This window comes from Leopardus geoffroyi, chromosome D4 (genome assembly GCF_018350155.1).
Source record: "Leopardus geoffroyi isolate Oge1 chromosome D4, O.geoffroyi_Oge1_pat1.0, whole genome shotgun sequence".
NCBI classification, from domain to species: domain Eukaryota; kingdom Metazoa; phylum Chordata; class Mammalia; order Carnivora; family Felidae; genus Leopardus; species Leopardus geoffroyi.
The window spans coordinates 7,668,825-7,694,992 of NC_059342.1; the positions used below are offsets into that span (position 1 = coordinate 7,668,825).

The 26,168-nt window shown below is 46.1% G+C and overlaps 1 protein-coding gene across 5 annotated transcripts in view; it reads left to right on the forward strand.

Moving 5' to 3' along the window:
• GLIS3 (GLIS family zinc finger 3) overlaps positions 1-26,168 on the forward strand; it is a 448,764-nt gene that overhangs the window by 350,772 nt on the left and 71,824 nt on the right. The window lies entirely within an intron of this gene.

Here is a 26,168-nt window from a genome sequence, read left to right on the forward strand (position 1 = left end):
TCTCTTTCTTTCCCTCTCTCTCTCTCTCTCTCTCTCTCGTGATCTCGTAAGATCTTCAGCAAGTGGTTGGCCCCATGGTGACAAGGAGTTTAGCAGCTTTCGAGGTCCCAATAACTGAGTTTCTAACTTTTTGGACCAATAAGCGACTTCTGACCATGGCAGAAAACCACACTGAGCTGACCTTAGCTTTATGAGTGCCTCATTTGTGTTGAGATGGTACCTGATTCATGTAAGGGCCCTTCGTAACAAATTTAAGGGAAGTCTTAAGATTCACAATACTTCAAGTCCCCATGATGTGATTGAACCCCATGACCCTGGTGTTCAGGTCACTGTGGCTTCTAGTTAACTAGAATCGTGCATTCTTTCCTGGTTTATAGGGATTTAATGCTTTTATGTTGGGAAATGCTGTGTAGTCTTTTTTTACTTGAGGTTTTTCTTCTTGAGAGGTGTTAGCACAGTGCCAGTTGAAGGCTCATATATGGAAAGAATTTGACCTCTTCCCTGCGAATTAGAAAAATGCCCAGTTGGAAGGATTTGATAGATGCTCTTAATTGTATGTAAACCCACTCTTGTAAGTCGGTTGTTAAATCATTTTTTTTTTTCTGTAAGTCTCTTCTATTGGAATACAGTAAACTGATAACAGATGACTATTAAACCCACACTGAAGATATTCCTGTACCGTAGAAGAGTAAGGAACTGCTAAGTGAATTAATAATCTAAAGCTCTAAGGAAGACACTTAATATTTGAACAACACCAACGTTGCATACTGTGTTGCAGGACCACGGTCTAACGGCTTTTGCCATTATCTCCGTGTGTATCTTGTGAACTTGAACTGATAAGTTGTCTTTGTTTAAAAAACAAAAACAAAACAGGGGCGCTTGGATGGCTCAGTCGGTTAAGCATCCCAACTTCAGCTCAGGTCGTGATCTCCATGAGCTCACAGTTCATGAGTTCGAGCCCTGCATCAGGCTCTGTGCTGACAGCTCACAGCCTGGAGCCTGCTTTGGGTTCTGTGTCTCCCTCTTTCTCTAACCCTCCCCTGCTTGTGCGCGCGCTCTCTCTCTCTCTCTCTCTCTCTCTCTCTCTCTCTCCCTCCCTCGCTTGCTCGCTCTCTCTCCATCAAAAATAAATAAACATATAAAAAATTCAAAAAAACAAAAACCTTCTTGAGAGTTTTTTCTCCGAAATCTGACCATCCACCTCCCACGTTGTCTGAAATGTGTGGGGTTTTACCATACTAGGAAATCTATCCTAAGACTGGAGAGCACCTTCACCTTCCCAGAGAGTAACACCTGCCATGGACATGAGGGAATGTAAGTGCTGCATCCAGACAAATAAGCATCACATTGTGTAGTCAACTTAAGAAGGTCACCTAGGTTGACAGTAGGTATGGAAACATAATGAGATATTTTCAGGGATCATTAATTAATTGTTTCTGTTGTTCAGACGTGGTCTGTCTCAGCCTCTATATAAAGGAAGACTTAGTTTGGAGTGTGCGAAAGATTCTTGAAGCACTAATTTAAAAACGAAAACTGGACCCGAGGCTACAAAACAGAAATTGATGGGCAATTTGTGCAGACAGCCTTCAGCAGTGAGGCTGGGTAGCCAGGGTGTACTTTCGAGGAGCTGTGCGATAGCCTAATATCAAATACTGCATTATGCTCTTAATTTTGTCTCCTGTAAAGTGAGGTACTCTGTGCTCATTTAGCTTTTAATGTGCACCTTGTTTCCTGCAAATGGCTGAACTGATGTGGCCGCCTTTCATTGCCCAGACCTTAGTGACCTGTCTTTTTTAATCCGAAGATTCTTAAAATCTGTTACGAATCAGTGACAAATTAATCTGTGGAAATTAAAACGATGAAAGTCGACCCGTCCGATAAAAAGAGGAAATGCCACCCTCCGGGAGAAGCATTGTGAATAAACCTGAAAGCAGCCAATCCATACTTTCAGACCTCGTGGGTAAACTGGTCTGTGATATTTACATGGTGTACAACGTTGTTACTAGACCTTGGAGAGATTCTAATTGCTAACTCACATCAGTGCTTGGTATTTGAAATATTTCCTGGCAGCAATAATAAACTAAAAAAAAAAAAAGAAAAAAGTAAGAAACAATAAACCTTTTAAGGCAGAATTAAGATTATTTACGACTTTAATTAAAAATTGAAAACTGGCATCATTTCAAAAAAGCCTTTACAAAAATGTGAATTCATCAAAAATAACCATAAAAATTCCAAGGTGATAAAGGCACAGTGGAGTAATGATCCCAGCCCTGGGGAATTGTTTTGTTGAAAAGAATAAAACCCTTTTCTGTCACACCCTGCTAGTCATGGACTCGTTTAATATACCCTGCCTGCCTGCTTTCCTCTAATCCTCTTTTTAACCTCCCCCTAGACACTAAATGACATTATTTGGGTCTTAACGTTGCCGGCTTTATGAGGCCCTGCTCTGAAATTCGGGCCAGTGAGAAGGCTCCCCGAGCCCGAAGACAGACGCTCATCATACGGCAGAGACTTCACGACCCTGGCCGTGGGCATATGACCCTTCCCCACACCTGTTGGATCCTACTGAAAACCAGGAACCTGAAATCTTAGCTAAATATTATTCAAGCTATGAAGAGAAAAAAGGAGAAGGGCAGGGGGGGGGGGGGGACGGGGGAAGCTCTTCGGCAAAGGAATTGGGATAATTTGGCTCATGGCATGCAGAAGATAACTTTTCTCCTTGCCTAACGTGTGCACACCCACTCCATCGGGGGAGAGCTGACTTCTTCCGCGGAATGCGCCTTCCCGATCGCGAGTCCATTAAATAGAGGGCTCCGCGAATAAGCGAGTAGCGAGACACTCCACTCCCCAGCGATGGTCTCCAGCGAGAATAGAACTTCGCCTGCAGAGCAAAAGGCAGAATCTGTCCTTCAGTTCTGCCCGATAATGAGTGGCAGAAGAAGAGAAAACCAAGGCAGTAAGCCGCTTGAAACTTTCCTCAAGGCTGTGAGCTTTATCAGAATTTTTCATTCGTACCCTGGTAGTGGCATAAGTGGTGGGGGGGGGGGGGGGAGGGGGGGCGGTCTCCCTTCGCTTCTGGCTTGTCCTCGAAGTGGACTTCTTAAAGAGAACGCAAAAGAATGCGGGACCAGAAGTCAGAGATGGCACGAATGTGCCGTCCATTTCACAGCTCCCGGAAGACGTCAGACTCTGGCCGTTGATTGGTTAAACGTTTTGTTAACATTCACCTCCGGCCCACCCTGGCTGATGACTTTCAGTTTTGCAACTTGGGCGCAGCCTGTTATAAACCCAGCACAGCATCTGAAATGCGGCCGAACCCCACGTGCGCTCGTGTTTCCTTCTTGAGAGGGCAGCTCTTACGATAGCTCTCTGGCTAAGACAGCAGCTTAGGGATACATCTCTCTTCCGGGAGATGGAATCTGTTCAGAGCCGCCCCCCCACCCCCAACACACACACATAGAGACTCAAACCTATAAATGATTCCACTGAGTGCCACAAAGCTCACCTTGCTGTGTGCGGTTGTTGGAATCTTCAAAAGCTGTGTGAAAAAGTCCATTTCCCCTACATGGAGGCCCATATTACAGTTGCTGGTGTTACCAGTATGGGTGTTAGCAGCCCATATTAAAGCTACCAGTTGTTTTCCGTACATCTGCCTGGCACAGGGCGTGCACAGTGGGGCACACAGAGCCTTCCAGGTTGTGACTCTCCTTTTTCTTTTTCGTTTTTTCTCCCTCCCTTCCTCCCTCCCTATCTTCTCTCCCTCTCTTCTCTTCTCTCCCCTCTCCCTTCTCTTTCTTTCTTCCTTTCCTTTCCCTTCCTTCCTTCCTTCCTTCCTTCCTTCCTCCCTTCCTTCCTTCCTTCCTTCCTTTCCTTCTCAGGAATAAATGAAAAGTCCCTCTGACCCTCAATGGAATGTCAGTAGTAGGCACCTGTCATGGACACGTGATTTCAAGATGTGCTAACCTGTTTTCCTTTCACGTGATAAATCACATTGGAAATCATATTGGAAGAGTCATGATGCTTTGTTCACGTTAAAAGGGCACTAAAATGGTTATTTTTCTAAGTGAGTCATTTACCCACTTCCATACTTTAATGGCTGTTGGTGTTGCTTGTATCTGCCCTGAGAACGTTGATGGTACCTGCTACCCTGCCCGACTGTCCTGATGCCCCTGTTGAGGGTAACCGATTTTGAGAAGGCCACTGGATTGGCTTTGATAAGGCAAACAATTGTGGCCCAAAGTAGCGGTGTTAATTAATTGAATGTAAATGATAGAAATAAGTCCTCTTAAATTTAACCTCTTACTCAAAGCAGCTGATTGGAAGTTGAAGCCAGTTGTGCAGAGGCTTCTGTCTTAGCGAGGCCTAGTGGTCCCAGCCACGCTTTTGAGAGCATTGGTCTACCACGAGGTTCTGGAGCCCTTGAGAAGGAGTTGAGAATCCGTGTCAGGTGTGGGAAGTGGAATGGCGGGGTCACTTGTCCATAAAGTAAGCAGTTTGTGAGAAAAAGCTTCTCTTTCTTTCTGGAGAGATCAGGAAAAGCTGCCTTCAGCCTTGTAAATACAGAAAATTCCAGCGTCTCTGGGCCTAGAGGCCCAGGGTCTTTCTGTAGCTCTTAAAGCAGTGTTGCCCTAAGTGGGTTCTTTGGAACACGTTCCACAGGATGTTATCAGATACTACTTTTTAAAAAAAAATTTTTTTAAATGTTTCTATTTATTTTTGAGACAGAAGGAGACAGAGCATGAGCAGGGGAGGGGCAGAGAGAGAGGGAGACACAGATTCCGAAGCAGGCTCCAGGCCCCGAGCTGTCAGCACAGAGCCCGACGCAGGGCTTGAACTCAACGGAGTGTGAGATCATGACCTGAGCTGAAGTCGGACGCTCAACCGACTGAGCCACCCAGGCGCCCCTATCAGATACTACTTTTAAAAAGTTTGTTGTTGTCCTATATATTTGGGAAATGCAGAGCTAAATAATATTCAAGGCTTTCTTCTCACAAGAATTCTCAGAGCCTGGGTTATCTGATACTGTGGAGGAAACGGAGCATTAAGCACTGCTCAGAATCACTTGGCCAACAAAACCGTCTTTATCCTCTAGAGCATCTCATCAAAACACTCTTCCAGTAAATTATTTGAGAAATAATCTCACGTGATTTCATTTCTTTCATCTAGCAAATATTTCTTAGGCACCTACTGTGTGCCAGGCACTGGGTTAGACCCACACGTCCCAGCGTATACAAGACAGACGCATATCTTCTGTCTTCATAGAGCCACGCTGTCTTGATGAAACCCACCAGTGATAAGAAGGTCAACAGAAAATAAGTAACGCAAACGCAGGCAAGGAAACAGGGTGGGAGTTGATACGGAGATGACAAAGAAGGACCCACTCAGGTGTAAGGCTTGGGTGCACATTTCAGTAGTCATTTTAGAAACGAGAATAAAAGCTTTAGCTGCAATGTTTTGAAAAGCACTGCTTAGGTCAAAATAACTCCACCTTCTTGGGCACCTTGGCTGGCTCAGCAGGTAGAGCATGCAGCCCTTGGTCAGGGGGTCATGAGTTCAAGCCCCATGTCGGCCAGGGGGCCTACTTAAAGAAAAAATACTGTACCTTTCCGCTTGAACTTCTTTTAAAAGAACTTCGTACCAGGAAGGGCACAGCAGTAGATGTTAGGATTACCTTCGGTTGTTATAATTGCACTTTTCTGCAGCCTGTCCTTAATCGCAGTGACATTAGAGGGACTGGGTGCCAGACCATGAAATGCATAGCCTTCCTCTCCCACCTAAGAATATGACTCAGGAGGTCAGCATCAGTGACTCACTGGGCGGGGCCCACAGGCAGCACAGGTGCAGCTCTGAGGATTTAGAAACAAGTAAGGCCTGAACTTGACCTCCCGAAGATGACATCCCGACCAGAGATGCAGGGACTCCTGTGCTTCCAGTACCCTAGGAGAACGGCTGGGACGACGTCGCACAGAGAGTGGTTCTGGAACATGGTATCTTGAGAGCTCCTTTGCAAAGGCTAGAGATTCTTAAGGAGTGAAGTCTTAGGTTCTATTGTTTGAAAGCCAAGAGCAGCCCTGTGGGTTTTTAAATTTTTTTTCAATGTTTGTTTATTTTTGAGAGAGAGAGAGAGAGAGAGAGACAGAGTGTGAGCGGGGGAGGGGCAGAGAGAGAGGGAGACACAGAATCGGAAGCGGGCTGCAGGCTCCGAGCCATCAGCACAGAGCCCGACACAGGGCTCGAACTCACAAACCGTGAGATCATGACCTGAGCTGAAGCCAGACGCTTAACCGACTGAGCCACCCACGCGCTCCCCCCCCCCCCCGCCCCGTGGGTTTTTAGATTGTCCTTGATGACTTCAGTCTACTTTGTCATACGTGGCAAAGTGGTTTTATTTCTGTCCCCCCCTGAAAATTGTTACTTGTGACCAAAAATGGGGGTGTTCGGCACAGCTCCGGCCAACCGTGTAAGGAATGAGGACCCTCTGGCGGGCGTTTTAATAACCAGTTCGGGCTGTACAGTGCCTAGCACAGCTACCTTATGGAAATAGTTCCTAGGTAATTGCTTTTTTGATTGATTGACAGAAGCCTTCTAAGCTTCTCATTCCCTTTCCCTTATTAGATTGTGTGAATTCTCGATGAAAATGGTTTTGGAATAAAAAGCATTTAGCTCAGACTCCTCTGCCTTAATAGATGTCCTCAAATATCATGACACAGCTCCCCACAGCTCTTCTGGGGCTTTGTTCTTCGTCTCTGTTCTTAAAGTACTCACATCCCCCGAGGAATGACTGCCCCCTCTGCCAGTTTCCTCGTCTTCCCCTTTCGTTGGAGCTTTGTCTTTGATATCCACGGGCAGCGTGTTCCCATTCGTTTGTCTCTGGGTTCTCTGAGCCGTGGAAGTTTATTTTCGGGGTGACTTCACACAAGGGCTTGGATAAGCCTGATGTAGAAACTTGTCGCGGTGGATCCCGGGCCGGTGGCCGTGTCTTCAGAGTCGTGTTTGGGTTGGATGCCAGGAGGCAGGGGCTCCTTTTAAGCAGCGCCATGACTTGCTTCCCGACTTAGCTTATGTGACACGCCCCTAGTTTTTCCATTTCCCATCTTCCAGCTAGCTTGAAAGGCAAATGCAGGGCCTCCAAGACGAAAGGAGAGCTGCTTCAGCAGAAGGCATTGTTCTATCACAGACCTCCAGTCCAGGACAGTGTAAATACCCACACAAGAGTCCTCACCAATACGTTCCTTCCTGAGCACTGAATAATCTTCCAGTGGCTCCGATAGCCAGTCTTTCTGGGTCATGTGGACTCTTGGATGGCGGTCCAAGAGAGATCCAAACAAGGGAAAGGCAGCCGAGACCCAAACCAGAGGGAATTAAAAACAGACTTGAACCTGTGGTATTTGGTCCCATTCAGGGGTTATTAACCTGGGCTCCACCGACCATAAGTGGGAGCTCCACGGCCGGATGGATTTCAGGAAACTTACAAAGTCACAGGACCGATATGCTAAATATGTTTTCTAGGTAGAGGCTCTAGAGATTTCACGGACTCTCCAAAATTAAGATCCTCTGATGACAAGAAAAATTTTAAAAAATAGACCCAAAACCCCGTAACATGACAGGGGAGACTCTGGGAGGTGCTGTGTGTGTTCCTTACCTTCTGTTCCCTTGACTACGGTGATTGCATCATGAGTGTCTACATACGTCCAAATCAAACCGTGTTCGTTAAATACGTGCGGGTCTGTATCACGTACCAGTCTATATAAAAGAAGAAAAGTTTAAAAAGGGGATAAAGACCCTCCGAGCCAACAGAAATGCAGGGCTCCTGGTGACTGTTTCACCTGGCTTTGGTTACAGTACCCAACTAAGGAGAATCTGTGCTCCACGTGCCTTGGGGGACTGCCTCCTACTCACCCGACATTTACCACGGATCTGATATTTTGCTAAGTGCCTGGTATAAAAAAAAAAAAAAAAAAGGTGAGATACACTCCGTTCCCTTGAGGCAATCAGAGATGTCAAAGCCGGATTTTGACAAGGGGTGGGCTGATAGATGGGGAATCGGCAGGTGGAGTAGACACAGACGGGAAGCCTTTGCACCAGGCAGAAGGGTGTGCACTTTTACAAGATAGAATGGAGGCCCGGGGGAGGGTTAGCGGGCCGCTGGGACGAAAGTGAGTCAGCGGGAAGTAATGGTGGATCGAATGCCAGGGGCGAGGGGAAGTGAAGAGTCCAGACGGTACCAGGGTTCCTGGCCCCGGGATCGGATGAGCACTCCGCAGGTGGAGTGTCTTCTTCCTCAGGGAAACCTCAGTTCTGGTCTCAAGGCCTTTCAGGTGATTGGATCAGCTTCACTCAGATTATCCAGGATAATCTCCTTTCCTTAAAAATCAGCTGATTGTAGACACTAGTCACGTCTAAAAAAATACCTCCATGGGGCGCCTGGGTGGCTCGGTCGGTTGAATATCCAACTTCAGCTCAGGTCATGATCTCACAGTTCGTGAGTTCGAGCCCCACGTCGGGCTCTGTGCTGACAGCTCCGAGCTTGGAGCCTGCTTCGGATTCTGTGTCTCCCTCTCTCTCTCCCCATCTCCAACTCATGCTCTGTCTCTCTGTCTCTCGGTCTCTCTCTTTCTCTCTCTCTCTCAAAAATAAATAAATACCTTCACAGCAATACCTAGATTAGTGTCTTATTGTATATAACTGGGGACTAGAGGCTAGCCCAGTGGACATAGAAAACTAACCATCACACCCACAAACTAGAATCCTTTATGTTAAAATTTAAAGTTACTTTATTTGAAGGTAATATTAACCACATGAAAATGGGCTATGGCGAACCTCAACGTGTAATTTATATTAGTGCAAATTGAATCTTCTCTATGAAAACAGAAGGAAATTAATTATTTGATATACCTGGTCCCACCCCTTTGTGTTACACACTTGACTGTTCAAAGCAAATATGTTCATGCCAACTAATTTACAGACACTGTGCTAAGAGGAAAAGATTATGATACTTCAAGCAAATAAGCAGATACTTTTAAAAAACATTTTGAGGGGCGCCTGGGTGGCGCAGTCGGTTAAGCGTCCGACTTCAGCCAGGTCACGATCTCGCGGTCCGTGAGTTCCAGCCCCGCGTCGGGCTCTGGGCTGATGGCTCAGAGCCTGGAGCCTGTTTCCGATTCTGTGTCTCCCTCTCTCTCTGCCCCTCCCCCGTTCATGCTCTGTCTCTCTCTGTCCCAAAAATAAAATAAACGTTGAAAAAAAAATTTTTTTTAAAACATTTTGATTTATATATCAGAGAATTTACAGGATCGTACAAGTTTATCATAATATGCTAACTTTTTTTTTGTAACGTTTATTTTTGAGAGACCGAGACAGAGCACGAGCGGGGGAGGGGCAGAGAGAGAGAGGGAGACACAGAATCTGAAGCAGCTCCAGGCTCTGAGCTGTCCGCACAGAGCCGGACGCGGGGTCTCGAACCCACCAACTGTGAGATCATGACCTGAGCCGAAGTCATGATGCGACTGAGTCGGATGCTTCATTGACTGAGCCACCCAGGTGCCCCAATAATATGCTAACTTTTAAATCAGTCATTATTATCCTAATTTTATGTCATGTGATGCTTGTTAATACAGTGTGTTTATATCATTAAATGAAATAATGACAGTAACACTTAGCGTGGTGCCCGCCACATTATATATGCCAAGTAAAGGTTAGACATCACTGTTAGAATTACATCATGTTGTCTGTTAAGAGTTTTCGAGGGGCGCCTGAGTGGCTCAGTCAGTTAAGCGTCCGACCTCCGCTCAGGTCATGGTCTCCTGGTTCGTGAGTTCGAGCCCCGCGTCGGGCTCTGTGCTGACAGCTCGGAGCCTGGGGCCTGTTTCAGATTCTGAGTCTCCCTCTCTCTCTGCCCCTTCCCCGCTCTCACTGTCTCGCTGTCTCTTGCTCAAGAATAAATAAACATTAAAAAAAATTTTCTGTAAATAGTTTCCTAAGAGAGAAGACAGGTGATTGTTGCAGTTGTAGGAAGTTGGTTTTCTCTACTCCAGACTCCTCCATTAATGTATCTTTTTTCCCTCCAAGAGATTTTAGCTGTTTAAAAACCTTCCGTGGGAACTGCCGTGGGCATCAGTGAGAAGACACGAGCACAGGGCTAGCTGCAGCCCTGCACATAGTCCACCCTGGGGGGAGGTAGCCCACGGCCACAGGGGTGGGAGTTGACCCCAGAGGGGCTGCCGTCCAGAGCAAGACCAGCCTGCCCTCCTGAATTGCTGCCGAGGAAACTGGCCCGTCTGAGTGGTGCCAGAAGGTGCGAGTCAGAAAATAGCATGAATCGTGCAAGGGGAGAGATTTCTCCCTGCCCCCGCTGGCTCCGTGGGATTCCTGCGTGAGAAGTCACGGGAGTAGCAGACATTTGAATCCCCGGCTCGGCTCCCCTTGAGGGCCTCCTCGGGTGGAATCCAGTCTCTGTAATTCCCGTGCTTTCCTAGTGACCGGGGAAGTAGCGATAGTAAAGGAAGGATCTCACTGCACCACACTTAATGCCTTGACCTTTCCGAGCCATGGCGTGTACATCATCTCCTTTTATTCCGTCCTTTTAGAGTCAGGATGCATTTTTTTTTTTTTTTTTTTATTGCTCCTTCTGCTCTCTTTAGTTTGTTTCTGAGAAGTGAGAAAGTTTAGAAGCAGAAAGGAAGCCAAGTACAATGCCCAAAGGTGCTGGTTTTCGTACACGCCAAAAGGCCTACGGAAATGTGCGGCAGAGTTAATACGGCCCAATGCAGAGCTGTCCGCTAAGTCTTGACATACTGTTTGCAGTCTTGGCATTCCACGAAACGTCTTGGCAAAAGATTATTCTCCACCACCCCCCACCCCAACCGACAGTCCGGAGCCCTCTTTATAAACGCTCGCAATGCGTCATGTGACATCTTAAATGCTCACTGTTTCCGCTGTTGGTCCAGTACAGACTAACTCTTGAGTTAACTGTCAAAGGACTAAAGATAGTCATGGCCCCCGTGGGGCGGCTCTTTTAACTGGAATAGAAGGATGTTTTTCCTGAGTGGCTTTTCGGGGTGGGTGCTTGCTACACAGCCCCTCCGTGGGGCCAGCTGTGGGCACAGCTGTAGCCCATCAGAATTACAAGAGTTTTTAAATGTAATCACATCCTCCAGCTTGGGGAATCACATTTAGAAAGTCCCAAAAGATATTCATAAAGCCCCTTCGTCTGAAGCTTTCTGACAACGAAGGCAATCTCTTTTTGTTGTCGTTGTTATTTAAAAAGTAATACGTTCAAACATTCTTTACATATGTGTATTTTTTTTTTAGCTCCAAAACGTCCCTTCCTGGAACACCCACATGTGAGCTGGTCTGTCCTGCCTTCCCAGGATCCTTCTTTTCCATTAACGACCTCACTGATGTATGCAGAGATTCTGCCTTAATATCACTGGTTCCCTGCGATTTTTTTCCTATTACCCAGCTTCCAGGTCTTTTAGCACACGGATCGCATGCCTCTCTACTCTTTCCATGTTGTTCACGCCACAGACTCGTGTCAGCTAGGGTCGCCTGAGACCTGCAGTGTCATTTATTGGCTGTTGAGGCAAGCATGGAGGTTGAAAAAGTTGACAAGGGAAGTGATGTTAACAGACCTTCTATGCCATGCTCAGATGTTTGAACATAGACCGTGGTCGGATCGAAGATAATTATGGTGGTAACGTGGGGGACGAATTAGGGATTTAGGGTGAAAGGAGACAAGGCAATTAGTTAGGTTGGCATATTTCCATTAATCAATATTCTTTAGATACAGCGGCTCCTCCAATTATGACTGCACCCAGCTGGGCTGTCTTCAGCTCCTGGATTCTCAGTCTTGTCCAAGATGCTATCACGAAGAGACTTTGCTAAATGTCCTGGTGAATTCTGCGCTCATTACATGTGTGGCTTTCACATAATGGCATCTAAAAAGGAAAGGAGGATTCTCTGGTTGTTCTCAATGTCCATTTCCTGGCTCCTACCGACCATTTTCTTTCTGAACTGCTCACCAACCGATGATTCTTTCTAGAATCTTTCACACATGATTTCTAAGTGTTGTGGTGACGCGTGGCATTTCTAGGCTCTATCTCTTTTTTTGCCTTGTCGAAATTTGAGGTATGGATTTCTCTTTCTCCATTTTCTGGGCCTGACTCCTGGCACTTTCTCAAAGCGTTACTTTTATAGCCATATTCACAAGTGTTTTTGGCAGTAGGGTTTCCTTGGCCTTAGAACTTTGTATTCCCTGACCAGCTAGGTGAGCTCTCTTGCCTCGTCCTCTCCTGTGCTAGGCTTCACTCCCCTCTCCCACCCCCCTTCCAGCAATTGTTTTTCTAATATTTCCCATTTGGCACCCTCCCCTATGGGAAATAGAAAAGCCAGGTAGTGGTGGGGCGCCTGGGTGGCTCGGTTCATTGAGTGCCCGACTCTAGATTAGATTTTGGCTCAGGTTGTGATCCCAGGGTCATGAGATCAAGCTCCACATCAGGCTCGATGAAGAGCCTGCTTAATATTCTCTCTCTCCTTCTGTGTCCTCTGCTTTCTCTCTCTGTCTCTCTCTGTCTCTCTCTCCCTCTCAAATAAAAAGAAAAATTTTTAAAGCCAGGTCGTAGCACGTAAATGTTGACACAATGGCTTAACACTGGTGCATGTCTTCTCTTATTGTGGGGCCCCTCTGTTTTTATTCTTTTTACTCAGAAGTATATAGGAAAGACCATTGCCATGAGAAACATTCCTTACTCAGTATTTGCAAGGACATCCCTGGGCTCTGAAAAGGGAAGGTCAGTGCGGAAGGCACTGGTAAAGAGAGAGCAGAGCACGTCAGACGAGAACCTCTGCATCACAGTAGTGCTCTGGGCTAACCTAGCATACAAGCACGGGCCGAAGGAATTTGGGTAATACTTACCCACCGTGGTCGTTGGATAAATTGTATTTTGAGATGATAGTACAAAGGGCATCCTTGACATTTCCTCATTTGTACATAAGCGAATACAAAAATCAGATTTCATTTCTGTGTACTCAGAGTAGCAGTCAAAGGATCCATTCTCCTCCTCCCCCTCCCCCCCTCCTCTTCTTCTCCTCCTCCCTTCTCCTCCCCCTCCTCCTCTCCTTCCTCCTCCTCCTCCTCTTCTTCTTTTTCTTCTTCTTTAAATAATCTTGTCCTTTTCTATGGAAAAATATGTACAAGTTCCCAGACCTATTAAAGTTCTCTAAATCATGGCATAAATGAGCAGAGGAAGCTAACCCTTCGTCCCACCTAACGAGCCTCCCACATCCGCCCCGATTGTGAGCCCCTTCCCCTATCAGGGTATTAGGAGTGAAATGGACCAGGACATTAACACAGTAAAACACTCACAAGCTCAACACTACTTCTAGCTTCTCGACCATCACCGATAGCGGGAGGCGGCACGCTAGTGTTTCAAATATCCAGTAATGACATAAAAGATAGAATTACCCATTTTTATTTTCTCCCCTGAGGAAATAAGAGATGAAAGAAAAGGAAGAGAAATAATAACTCCCAAATACGTGTGTAGCACAGGTTACTGGGCATCTTTATGTCTGTTTACCTCTGTTCTTCACAGCAGTTGTCCAGGGTTAGTATTATAGTTATTAGTCTAATCCCATTTGAGAGATAAAGAAGGTTCGGAGAAGCTACATGACTTTCCAAAGCACAGTGGGTCATCAGCTGGGATCTTCTGACTCTGCCTCCAGTGCTCCTTGGACGCTACCGTTTCTACGGAGGGCTGTCTGATTTTCCACCATGGGAGGTTTTGTAACTTGTCAGCAAGTTGTTGCGTGATGATCATTTGCAGAAGCTCTCTAGCAGCCTTCTGTTAGAAGGTGGTGGCGTGGCCCCTGACTGGGACCCTGCCCCTTGAGGGCCCCCACGTTTTGCATTAGCTTCCTTTCGGGGGTTGGGCCAGCCCTACTATCGAGGTGGGCATCCTTGAGCCCACACTAGTACCCATAAGGGTGCCAGCCCCCATTCTTCTCGTTCGGGGCTCTGTCCCACCCTCTACCCCATATGTGGGATCACACATGTGCCTTAATGAGCCCTGGGACACATGACTGTGGGATCATTCTGGAGCCCTACAGTCACCCCTAATTCCACTAGAGTGTCCTGGTGAGCAGGTGCCCAGTGTAACATTTCTTTAGCTGAATCACTTGAGATTGGACCGCTAATGTGATGTAGACTGACTTGGAGTGACTCACATTGATTATAAAAATATTCTGGGCAAAAGTATTTTGCACATCTAGGGATGGTTCTGTGGTTGTCAGGAACTATCAAGTATCAAGGGTCTGAGATTTGACTCTAGGTGTGAGCTATTAAGTTAGCCTGCTGTAGTTTAATGGATGTTGGCCGAAGACACGAACTTCCTGGGTCAGAGACAAAAGGAGAGCTTATTACTTATAGCCATAGCAGTAGCCAGAGTACAATCATTTTCTCGTGCCATTTTCTTAAGTCCCAGTTCCCACAAGGTGACACAGAGAGGGCCAGGCAACACTGGCACTTTCAGTGGATTGTGTTACCAGAGGGAAATTCTGAGCTCAGGGAACCCAAATCCTTTCTAATGGATGAAGGCATGCTTGACATTTTGCTCAGGAGGAAGAGACTACCCCAGTCCATTTTCCAAAGCTGTTTAGTATAGAGACGTCCTTTAAAAGGTAGTTCAGAAAGACAGCCAGTTCCTCTGCTCCCAACACGTGGAGAAACCTGAAATACTCATGGAGAATTGCCTCTGAAGGGTAGGTTCCTTCTGCCCCGTGTTGATCGCAAATGCACAAGAACAACAGACAGGAACCCCAGCCTGCCCTGGGATGACCCTAAGTCCTCAGGATTATCCCTAAATAAAAGTGGTTTCCAAAAGAAAAGACCAAAGCCGGGAAAGAAGGAACACGGGTGTTGGGAAAGACATGATTCTACCTTGTGGGTCTGCATTGAACTCTGACCATTTCCATCCAGGTTAGTTTCAGGTTAGTCCTGTCCATGGGCAGCACCATTTAGCTTATGGTATGCTGTGGGAGCTACTCACCTTTGCTTAAAATTATCCATACCACTAGCCTGTGTATTACGACGCTTAGAGTGGTCACCATGACATCGTTCTTTCCAGTTAGGGGATTGTCTCTGGAAGATCCCTATACAATTTGCTTTTGTTTTGTTTTTTTTTTTAATTTTTTTTTTAATGTTTTTATTTATTTTTGAGACAGAGAGAGACAGAGCATGAACGGGGGAGGGTCAGAGAGAGAGGGAGACACAGAATCGGAAGCAGGCTCCAGGCTCTGAGCCATCAGCCCAGAGCCCGACGCGGGGCTGGAACTCACGGACCGCGAGATCGTGACCTGGCTGAAGTCGGACGCTTAACCGACTGCGCCACCCAGGCGCCCCTACAATTTGCTTTTGTTGTATGGCAAAGGAAATGTATCAGTCCCTTTGTTCCCATTAATCTATTAATATGGCTTTAATTACGCATTTTCAAGTAGCATCTATGTCTGTCCTCTGTGGATATTATGTGAGGAACGTGGAATCGGAGGAAGTGAGAAATGATGAGGGTATTTGGACCTCAGGGAGGTAGTTTCAGTAGGGTCTCTTGGGGGGCAGAAGAATAGTTTGAAACTACTTGATATCAAGGCAGAGAAAAACCAAGCATCGGGGGGAAAAACGGATGGGGTGGTGTATTAGAAGTCATTCCACTTTATCCTGGAGTCTATCCTGCTATTGGACTTTGAGAATAGATCTTAAAATGGAGTTTTACTTTTCCATCTCCTTAGTTTTCCTTGGCTCTTGAAAGGAATGTAGGCAGTATATTCTAAAACGAATGTCAGGGGAGTGTTTTCAAAGGAGCAACTCAAACGCAGTTGTGTTTGCTCACTTGTCACTGTCACCCTCCCTTCTCGACACCCAGCTCTGCATCAGCTGTGTGCACTATACGTGCAGACGCCTTCAGCCCCGGAGGCATATGTTGCTCGTGGCTGTCACCTCTTTGGCCACACTCCTGTGCAGATGCTGCCTCCCAAGCATGCCAGTGACTTCGGTTACAAAACAGCGATACGTACACGGATAGGCCTAACTTGACTTTGTGGCGGTAAACGCCTCAGCTTTTCATTTCCTGGCTGGTATTTGCGATGTGGAATTGCAACACCACATTTACGTGCATTTTTGCCTTTAAAACGTTCTGTGGTGTCGCAACATTGGAGGAATTCCCAGGGATCCTTAATCTCCCTACAAACGCTGGTCTGTAAAGTCAGGACCAACTCACCATCTCAGAGTAACCTTCTTGTGCCGCTGCCGCATAATTCTGATTTCACACTGCATGTCTTCAGATTGTCCCTGTGCTGTCTTCCAGCTCAAGCTTCACTCTCGAGGATGCCAATAAAGAGACAAAGGAAAAAAAAAAAGATTCTTAAAAAATGTTAGCTTTTTCTCTCAAGAGCAATTGAACTTAAACTACTTTCCCTATTGTTTTCCATGAAGTCTCATTTAAAATATTTTATTAATGCAAAGACGTGCGTTCAGGGCTAAGGACCAGTGAACAGTAGCCATAGCAACCAGGAAGCCATTCGGGAGGAGCAAAAATGCAGTAAAGAGTAAGTGTTTTAATCCTTAACTTTAATCCCTTTACTTCCTGTTCTCAAAATGAAATATAAATCAGGCACCGTGGAGCGGTGATTTTTCTCTGAAAGGGATGTTGGCAAAAGAGGATTAGTAATGGACAGACGTGTTTAAGGAATTTAATCACACAATTTGTTGTCAAACTTTCGAGACCATGAGTGACCAGTTCCTTTGAGTGGCGTCAATGAAAACCAACAAAACATACTTTGAAACTGATGAGAGGGTTGGTGTAGGCGGCACTTCTGTTTGCTGTTATTGTCACATCATTTTAGCCCATGGTAATGACTTCAGAAACCAAGGAATTTGCTTAGTCTCCCCCCCCCACCCCCACAGTGGGGCGTTTGGAGACTGGGTGGGGGCGGGGGAGAGTGTCCTGTTGGTCAAATAGAGATATTCTTTTGATCTTCAAAACACTGGGGGAAAAGTAAGTCACCGATATGTCACATACTTCCTTTCCTTGATGTTTGATTGCTTTGGGAGTTTTACGGAGACGTGAGCTTTTCCATTGCCAACAGACTTTTGGGTTTCTGCTGAAAAGCCCAGCCTTTAGTTTTTGTGAACAGTAAAACAGAGTTTCTTAGAAGGAGAGATAATTATTCTTTCTCAGCGTCTCGCGTTTTGTCTCTAAGATTTTCTTTTACATGGGGTACCACTGACTTGTTGATCTCTGACGAAATGAACATACCTGATTTTCTGTCTTTAAAGTCAGACCCAAAACATGCCCCCACCACTGGCTTCCGGTGTTGGTTGTTTGACTCCACAGCCCATCGGTTTTTCCTCGTTCTACTCAGGAGAATTATTGGGGACTGCAGGAAGACATGTTTTTTGTGGCACTTTTCCTTCTCTCAGCATATACGGAGTAGTGCTTTGATGCCTCTGTTTCTAGTGGACTAAAAGTTACCAGTGCACAGCGCTCTTTGCAGAGATCTGAAGTAGCTGTAGCTTGTGCTAGCTTTCTGCAGTGTCAGAATGTGAAATTACTTCCAAGAATAGCATCTTCCCAAGGGGGCGCTCATCGTGAAGACAGATGTGAGAGTGTGTGAGAGTGGAGATAGACACGGCCGACCGCCGAGTTTGAAGTTCCTTGTAGACCTTGGGAACAAAAGTGTCCACGCTAAGGCCTCCAGATGGCAGGACATGTGGGGAAGAGAAACGGCATCCGTGCTGTCTAGCTTAGAGGAGTGCGTGCAGCATTGGCAACGACCTGCTTCTAATCCCTCATCTTGACCCAGTGTTCTTTCTCCCCGTTCTGTCAGAAGCAACAGGACTGATCTAGTCTAGGACAGAGCGTCTGAGATGGAACCCTTGCACCACGAGTCACTGCTGGCAGCCCTCGTCATCCCCCACCCCCAAGCTTCCCTTGGACCTATGTCTGTCTAGTCTGGATTTCTGGGACAGGGTTAATTTTTTGAGAGGAGATTGGAGCTCATTAGAGTTCATGGATGGTAAGCCGAGAGACCAAGTATTGTCGGTGTCCAAAGGAGGAACGGTAGATTCTGAACATGGAAATCACTTTGGCGGGAGCTGTAGAGACTACAGGAAGCCTCTAGAAGACTCCACTTGCCGCCCGGGGTTTCACCCTAGAGAACTTCTCTGAACCAGTCCTCCTTTCTGATGACTCGAGAGAAGAGCATCGTTTCACCAAAGGAGCCAAAGGTCACATGATTCATGGATCACTCTAAGGCATACGGTCCTGGGACGAGAGAGGGGAAATTACTTTCAGTAAAATACTTCTCTGCGTTGACAAAAATAACACCATGGGTGAGCTCTTACGTTGACGACATTACTTCAGGGGGAAAAAGACTCTGGAAGAATGTTAGGCTGTGTGGTGACCAGGGGAACCAGGGCCATGGCTGGTCACTCACTCAGCCAGATGTCAGAAGATAGAAGCTATTGTCCTGCCTGCGTAGGTGGTCACCAAGGGGGCTAGGGTGTATCTGGGGCCCACTCGGCTCAACATTTCTGTTTTCTGCTTCCCAGATACGTGCTACATGTCGAGGCTTTAAAAGCAAAGGTAGCAATTTGGATTTGTTCCCAGCCCTTCCAGATGAATGAGAGACAGGGAGGGAAAAGGTAAGGAACTAGCATTTCCAATTGGAAAGACTGCTCGTTTGTACATTCCAAGAGGCAGTAGATAAAGAGGAATCATGTTATCTGGTGAAATTTGGCATGACCAGGGACTGAGCAGTATGAGGAAATAAACTTCCCAAGTGTCTATTTTTTTAACTTCTGTTAAGGTTTCGCTTGGCTACTTCCTGTTTTATTCTTAGTTGATCATCTCAGCGTGCTTAAACTGCTCTGCTCGTTTTCCCTTTGTATCTCGGGAAGACAGGATTTTATCTGTCTTTAGGGGCCGCTCTTAAGGATAAGCGTGGATTAACGAATTCTTAGCACCTGTTAATTCATTTTTTGATTTGTTCATTGTTGACCCATCTCCCCAAACATTTACAGAGTCCCTTTCACGTGAAAAGAGGCACTATTTTAGCTTACATGAGCAAACAGACACGTTCTGTTTATAAGGAGCTTTTTTGTCTTCTATGACACACACACACACACACACACACACACACAATTTATAAATAAGTTACTATACAGTGTAGGAAACCACAAGTCCCATCAAGGGTGATAGAAATTGCCCTTGCCACTTGAGAATGAACAAATGACTTTGGGATTGGAAGACCCGGGGACGCTTCAAGGAAGAGGGCCTCGGAGAGCACGCACGATGTGTTGCAGGTTGTAGAGTCTGGCGCAAAGGGGACTCCAGGTACAGAAGGCTCGTGGCCGGAAGTACAGTGGGAGACGTGGACGAGCGGTATGGAGGAGAGCGTCTGGGCTCCACGTGGCTCGCGGGCCTGGGACATGGGCCACGAGGGCCAAGCGAGAGCCAGCCTGGCAGAGCCGACGGTCGGGGCTGTAGGTGATGCTTGGTGGAGGGACCCCACAGGGCTTTGCGGGTGGGGGCCTGGCACGGTCAGCACTGAGCTTGGGGAAATTAACCCGAGTGCGGAGCACGGCTCCGGTGGGAGAACAGAGAGCAGGGCCTCTCCGTGCAAATGACAGCCTTCAACTGTTACAAGCAGGCATTTTAAAAATGGTCCAAACAGTGGTTAAAATCAGCTTTAAATCTTTTTCCGACAATTCATTTTAATGCAATGAAAGGCGGGGTGGGGGGATGAGTTCTGCCGCTAGTCTCTCCCCACATTGGCTCAGCTGTAGCACAGGCAGGGGCTGTAGTCAGAAATCAATTCAAAGGGAGACAATACGGATGTGGTAAGACGGACGGGGGAAGTAATTGCTAGATAGCTGGCTGCTTTAATTAAACTTGGAGGACACTTGACTAGGAAGAAAAATGCTACACTTGGCTGGATGGGATAGCATGTGTGTGGGCACATTAGCGCACGGAGCCGCTGTCAGGGGGAGTCACGAAGCTGTGGGAGGGACAAGGTCTTCATCTCAAGGACCTCACAACCAGGCCCCGAAGGGTGAAGGAGGATGTTTTTTGGCGACATGTGAAATTCCTAATTACTATTTCTCTAATTGTCTTAAATACCCAATCCACCCTTCGGTTTCACGTTCTGCTTTTGCGATGTTCCTCCAAATGTAGTTTGAATCCACCTTAGACTGTGTCCATTTGCATATCGTTTTTCACTCAGAAAAAAAAAAAACCCATAAGATTCTTGGTGTGAGTTTTAGAATAATATTGACTTAGGAAGAAAATGGTGCTTTTACAAACATAGCGATACAGAAAATCCAAGCTGCCTGCCTTCCTGATTTCAACATCCTCTCAAAGCTCACCCCCACCTCTGTCCGGGATTTCTAGAGAGTACTACCGACTCATAAGTGTGACATGTAGAGGTAGAAATCCCCCCTCCACCTCCCCCCAACCAGGGTTCTGGAAAGGTCTTGTTGGTTTTGATTTCTAGTTTATTTTAGACTTTTCCAAGAGAATGAGAGCTAGCTGTATTCTTCTGAGATAGAATAATTTCAGGGTGATATTTGTGCGTGAAAACTACGCTAACATCTCGATCCAGATACCGCGTGGCCCCAGACTCTGTCTTCTGAAGATGAACGAGACCCCAGGGAATTCTACCAGGTATCCCTCCTGACAACCGTAATAGCTTCTAGTGAGGAAAGAAAAGTTAACTATGTGTTACGCGAGCCACTTTCTGTGGGTCACCTCATGTCATACTGTAATAACCCCACATAGAGTTGGTGTTCTCACACCCATTCTGCAGAGGATGCTACTGAAGCCTTTTGAGGTGACACATTGTGCCAAAGGCCGCACATCAGTAGGTGGGGGAACTGAACTTTGAACTTGTGAATTTGAATTTGAATTCGAATTTGATCTATATGACCCCCATATGATACAAAAAGAGAGAGAGGGAAATACCTAAAACAATAGGAGAAAAAGAAAAATAAAGTACATGTTAAACAGTGCTGTGGTGCTTCCACACTGGATATTAATGGAAAAAGAAACAATAGAAATTATTGAATGCTCTAAACCATGTGTTAGTGAAATACTTATCTCATGATACCTACCACCAACAACCACCTTGTAAATTATGTGGCATTAGCCACGTCTTACAGAGAAAACCGAGCTGAAGAGATGTGAAGCAACTTGTTTATTGTTGTCTAACATTTCATAAGTAAGGATACGGAAGCTCAAACCAAGGTATTCTGGGTCCAGAGCCTACACTCTTACCTTTCATGATCTGTATCACAGATAAGCTGTTGTGTAAGTGGCTGTTAATGGCTTCATGTCAGTAGGGCATGTGCTATTTTTCAGAGATAACTCCCTCTGGGACTGAGATTTAACATCAATTCTGGTGCCAGCGAATACTTTGATCCCGTTTGCAAATGGCACTGAAGTAGGAAATGAAGCAGCCAGCTGAGCGACAGAATCACGTAGTATACAGCTGAGAGATCCTGTCCCCCCCCCCCAATGACAACAGGGCTTTGAAGAGTCAGCTTCTGAATATAAAGGACCCCCAGAAATACAGAGCTTCCCATGTGAGAAAAGACGTCGGGATTTTACTTAGTAGCAAGTTTTATCTGAGCCATTCTCTCAACTCCACAAGGACACCGAGCTGAGTTATCTTGTACACTCCTTTATCTGCTAGACCTATCATAGTTTTGGACGCATGGTAAGGGCTCGGTAAATGTGCCGAATGAATGAATGAGAGAGAGAGTGTGTGTAACGTGGAGTTTTGAAAGCTACTGATTCTTCTAGGCTGCAAGGATAAAAGTGGAGAGTCTAGAACACGGGATATGTTTGTCTTGGTCAGACAGCTAGTTCAGTCCATCAGTACTGGGATGTCATTTACACGTTTACACGTCCAGTTAGGTCTGGTGGTAAGAGTAAGTGGGGTGATGAGTGGAATAATCTACTGTGTGGGAGAGCAGGGACTAACATTTTAGGTAAGTGACTTCTGTGAGTCAGGCATTAAGTCCTCTCTGAATCTACAACTGACACAGCTCAGTGCTATCAGCCTGATTTCATAGAAGGTAAACTACACTCAGGCTAGTGAATATACCCGCCCAGGACCCCACAGTAGCTGAACCACGGTTTGTTGAACTGAAACACCCAAACTCCTCCTGCGTACGTATTCTCTTACCTATATAAAATCTATAGATGTTCAGACACACTAAACCACAGCCCCTCTCAGGGCTGAAATTCTGTGATAACTGCAGCATTTCGAGGCTTCTCAAATATTCACAGAGCCATAAAGCAGACAGTGAGCCAAGTGACTCCGTGAGGTCTGCGGGAGAAGGGGAGAGGTGAGCCCCTGTGAGTGGGAATCGCGGTGAGACAGATCACAGTTCCATGGGAGGCAAAACTTTCTAATGATCAGACCCGTTGAACCCAAGTTGTAGGGAAATGAGTTGTCAGAGGCATTTAGACAAAGGCCAGGCTGCCACCGTGCTGTGCAGTATTGTTACCGGGCACTTCGATACCATGCATTGAAATTTAAATTAATTAAAATTAAGTTAAATCACCTTAAAATTTGGTTCCTCAGTTGCACGAACCACATTTCAAGTGCCCATTGCTCACATGTGACTAGTGGCTACTAATTAGGACAGAGCTGAACTTCCATTATGGAAGCAAGCTCTCCTGGACAGCACGGTCACAGAGCGGATGCGTAGGAAGATTGGACCCTGGTTCCTTTTTACTCTGAAATTTTATTTCTGTGAATAGTTTCCCTCAACCACCATTTTGACTGAATAACCAGTAGTTTTGTTGTATCTCTACTGGGACAGATTTTTTACGTCGCTCACAAGGTGTATCTATTTGGATGTTTCAGCGTGTTCATGAATCGGCCGTGGACAAAATTTTGGGCCTTTGGTGTCACTGCTAAGTAAATAGGTTACAGACATTCAGGTGCCTAACTGGCCAATACCTCATGTTCCCAAAGAGGTTTCTTCCAGTTCTGTTTTTCTAAGTCTTCACTATCATTTCTTTTGCTTTTGTAAATTGGTCACTCCCGAAGGAAACGAATTTGATAGCAGATTGTTGGAGATTAATTACCTATGATAGGCCAAAGCCACTTCATAAATGTCAGTGCTGAGGAATCCCCTAGAGAGAGAGTTTTTAGATTCAACTGGAAATTAATTGTAATTAATATAATAGGTTAATTCGTTGTAATTATTTTTAAGGCTTTTGGCAATGAGTTAATTCCCCAAGATCCACATTGCTCAAAGCGTCATAGAGAATGCTTGATGAGAATGTTCTGGTACTAAACCTTAACCCTCTGGAAAAATAATCCTACTTGTCTTTCCTTCTGGCTGAGTTTCTTCAGAAACATATTTTGGTGGCATTTGATTTCTGGAGAACAAAGGAATCCCTATAAGGTGATGCATAAACATGCATAGCCCAGATAGACTGTGCTCATTGGAGAACAGGAAAACAAAAGGCCTTTGATTGTGCCTCGTTTTCTTTGGAAGTATGTCTCGCTTGAGACCAACAGAATGCCTTTGCTCTTGGAATAAAATGTAATGGAACTGAAAATTGGAGAATCTGGGCCTTTTTCCCTTTCCTAATTATTTCCACTTGACTCACTTAATCTTGGACGATTATTCAATCATATCTGAAATGAGAAAATGACGGGAGTAGAATTTCCGTCTCTTGTTTCGAGAGCTTATAAACATTAACAGAATAGTCTTGAACAAAAAACAAATACAAATCACAATTGACGGTGCCTTGTTTTTATATATTAGGAAAAATCCCTGCATTGTTAGGGAAGCAGCTCAAGTTTCCAAATGTAGGAACCTTGTCAAGCCTTGATGGGTGATTTCATTATTAACGTTGAAAAACTATCATTTGGAACAAATATTTCATAATGGGAGATTGCACAGAAGCTAAGGAGCCAATTTGTTTACTTGGCACCTGGATAGGCTGAGAAATTAAGCCCTAAAATGGGTTGTTGAAGATGAGGATCATTAATACTCCAAGACTCACAGATTGGTTTCTGAGACGCGGAGATGTCTCCTTTCTTCCTAGTATGTCCACGAGCCTTTCTCCATGAAGAGAAAGACGCATGCATGCAGTCCTAAAAATCGCTAAGAGCCGGATCAGGACTCCATCTGCAATAATAATACTTCCCGACGATCAGCCCTGTCTAAAGTTGAAGCTTCCTGCCAAGATGAAGTAAGTTGCCCACTACCGTCAGGAGCCAAGCCGAGTCTGAGAGCCCCTTAGCCAGGTTGCAGTGGGAAGTCACGCGTAAGACGAAGGTTTGGCCCCAGGGACACATGAGGCCCCTTGGATGCTGAGTATTCTTGTAAATTAGACTCCCTGGTCATGCTTTTAGCCTTATGGTAAAGGCCCAGAACACCCCACTTTCAGTAATCATCAGTTTACCATACCCCCAGGGTGTGGGCAGAGCAGGCATTGGAGAGGAGGAAAAGGTGGGCATCTGAGCCTCCTTTCAGTGCTGCTGATGGGCTGGTGCATTCCTGAACCAAATCAGATGAATTTGGGGGTGTCTACTAAGTTGGGTGCTCCTGGAAGCAGACTGTGGGCCAAGGGCTGGGGTGCATGAGTTCTTAAAGGAGTGCTCCCGGGAGAACCTGGGACAGGGATGGGGAAGGGAAAGGGGCCAGGCAGGAGCTCTAGAGCCCCATAGGGGGTTCTGGAGCACAAATTATGCCTCAGAGTTTACCCCACTGAGAGACAAAGGAGCACACGTCAGCCATTCATATGTGTGTTTGGGGTGGGGAGTGGTCTGCCAGCTGTTGGCCAGAAGGTACACGGAGACCAGGGGATGGGGACACCAAAGCTGGGGCAGGGGGTCAGCACAGGGCTAATCAAAGGGATCAGGGGGCGGGATGGACGTGGGCCAAACATCATCAGCCTTTCTGCTACAGTTACGATCATCTGTGTCTTTCCGGATCCTCCATCATTAGGGGTAACTGAGACATGGCCACATCGTATTTTCTAGACACACGCACACACCACTAGAGATCATAACCTCCTTTAGACGAAGCATTGTGTCTCGTTCTTACAGACCTAGTCCTCACCGAATGGTCTGCCCCGACACCGGCTGTAGAGTTTCCAAAGTGTAAAAGGGCAGCCAGTCAGCCAGGTCCTTGCGGACTTCGTAACACAATTGTGCAGATGGAAGTCGTAACAGGAAACAAAGCCCCAAACACATGTCCAGTCGCAGGATTGTTGAAAGCAGGTCCTGCAGCTGTCCCTGTACCATGGGAGGCAGTGTGGGCCGGCCTGGTTGTGAGAGGCTTCCTTCAGGCAGCTAGCCGGAAACCGGGGCTTGGAGAAGTTACACTGGGGGGAGGAAGGCCAGGCAGGAGGAGGGAGCAGCCATGATAGATGGGCTATTTGCAGACAGCAAGGCCGTGCTCTGCCTACTTCTCTCCTTCTAGAACTCTCTTCCCCTTGATAGGCACTTAGCTCGTTTCCCCAGCTCCTTCAGACTCGAATATATCTTCCCAGTGAGGCCACAGTCCCCCTACATTCCCATTCCAGCCCAGTGCAGCTGCCCTTACCCTTTTCTCTTTTTTTCTATAGCAGTTGCCACCTTCTGTTCTATTTACTTATCTGGTTAGTTTACCATTCACTGCCTCCAGAATGGGGACTCCTCAGGAGGCCTGTTTGTCTGCTTCGATTGCTGATGTACGTCAGGCCACTAGAATGGTGCCTGGCGTGTGGTTGAGGCCCAAGAAATATTTTTCCAGCGAATGAACGAGAAGGATCAAGACAGGCAGTGGCACTCTGGAACTAAGGGGTGTTGGTTAGGGCAACGGAGTTGAACGACTCCAGGAGTGCCTTTCACATTCTGTGACGTAAATAGAGGTCCCTTGGTTATGAGACACAGCAGGCCTTTAAAGTAGACGAATTGATGATTAGTGGGTCACATTCTACTTCTTTCTGTAAAGATCAATAAAGTTTCCATAAAGGGCAAGTTCTTTGCTATCTCCTAAGGATAGGTGATTAGACTGTAATGCAAAATTTTCTTAACTTTTTTTTTGTTTTTACTCCTGTGAAAGAAGATAAAAATCCGAATTGTGTTTAAGACCCACACCTCATGTAACC